We start from the raw sequence: 1,861 nt of genomic DNA, 5'->3' as shown, positions 1-1,861 counted from the left end.
TATGTTTATTTGTACCACACTTATAAGCTTGACGCAGTTAGTTGTATTGACGCATTAAAGTCATCGATTGCGCTTTTTGAAGTACCTGCTCGATTAGTGGCTGATCAAGGCAGAAGTTTTACGGGATCGAAATTTCTCGAATTCTGTGCTCCTCTGAAAATTTAGCTTCACCTGATAGCGACAGGTGATAGCGGGCAAATGGACAGGTCGAAAGAGTGATGAGCACTTTAAAAAATCTATTAACTATCGTTGAATCCAGTGAACATTCATGGCAAGATGCGATAGGGGAATTTCAATTAGCATTAAACTGTACAGTTAATCGAGTTACAAAATCGAGTCCGTTAGAATTATTAATCGGTAAGAGTGCTCGACCATTAGGATTAGTTCCCAATGATGATAATGAGACAGCGATAGACTTAAATGAACAAAGATCTCAGGCTACAAGAAATATGGACAATGCTGCAAGCTATGACAAATTTAGATTTGATAAAGACAAAAGTAGTCAGATTCAGTAAGGGAGATTATGTTCTGATCAAAAATAGTGAGAGACAACAGACTAAGTTGGACCCTAAGTTTCGTGGACCTTTTATGGTCATAGAAGTATTAGAAGGCGATAGATATACGTTGAAGTCCATGTCAAGTAAAAGACAGTATAAGTACCCACATGATAGTTTACGGAGAATGCCAGAGGTGTAGGTACCAAGCGAGCTGGATATCGACGGAGATGAGTATGATTCTTTTGGTGAAACGGGTGAAACAGACCGTAATGGCACAGTTGGAAGAGACTGTGGTGAAACGGGTGAAACAGACCGTATGGAAATAGTTGAAAAGGTCTGTGATGAAGAGACGGGTGAAACAGACCGTATGGAAACAGTTGGAAACGACTGTGATGAAGAGACAGGTGAAACAGACCATATGGAAACAGTTGGAAAAGACTGTGATAAAGAGACGGGTGAAACACACCGTAGTGAATGAGGCACTAGAACTAAAAAGTAAAGTCCCGTTTTCAATATCGAACTTAAATATATACGTGTACATGTGACTTTTGCTTGTACATATGTATGTACTTTTTCAACAATAACATTTTCAATCATTGCAAGGCTAAAAAATGTAGGCGTCAATATGGAAACGTCAGATGCTGTCATAATGTTTCATATGACAAGAAAATTGGATAGATTCAACCACGCACTATATGAGCAATCTCTTTCCAACACAAGGGATGTGCAGGAAGTAAAGGACTTCCTATCCTTCTTGGAACAGCGCTTCCTAACATTAGAGGCAGCAATCGCAGCATTGAAAAACCAAATCCAAGGAAGACATGCGCAACAGCATCTGGGACAAACAGTACAAACAGAGTTTGGTTAGATTATTGCTGGCAGAATTAATATGTCAACGTCAGCTTCATTACATGTATGGTAGGCATGACGAATCCAGATGTATCTCTAGAAAGATTCTGGCAGCTAGACACACTAGAGCCAATTAAAAGGTACAGGAGTCCGAAGGAAGAGTATTGTGAAAAATTCTTCCTCGATAACCTACACACGGCGGCGGACAATCGACTAATTGTAAAGCTTCCATTTGCTGAAGAGGCTTCATCTCTTGGAGAATCTCGGGAAGTAGCCATAAGAAGATTCAGGTCGTTCAAGAGGCGAATGAACCCTAAAAAATTTATGTCATAATACGAACAGCTTGGACATATGAAGCAGGTAGTAGTAGAACGAATTCCCAAGAACCATTACTTTATACCGCATCATTGTGTACTAAAGCCAGAAGTACCACCACCAAGCTAAGAGTGGTATTTGATGCATCATGCAAAACGTCATCAGGAAAATCACTTAACGACATTTTATATCCTGGACCC

The sequence above is a fragment of the Drosophila willistoni genome, unplaced genomic scaffold (assembly GCF_018902025.1).
Source record: "Drosophila willistoni isolate 14030-0811.24 unplaced genomic scaffold, UCI_dwil_1.1 Seg293, whole genome shotgun sequence".
NCBI classification, from domain to species: Eukaryota; Metazoa; Arthropoda; class Insecta; order Diptera; family Drosophilidae; genus Drosophila; species Drosophila willistoni.
This window is presented reverse-complemented; position numbering follows the sequence as displayed.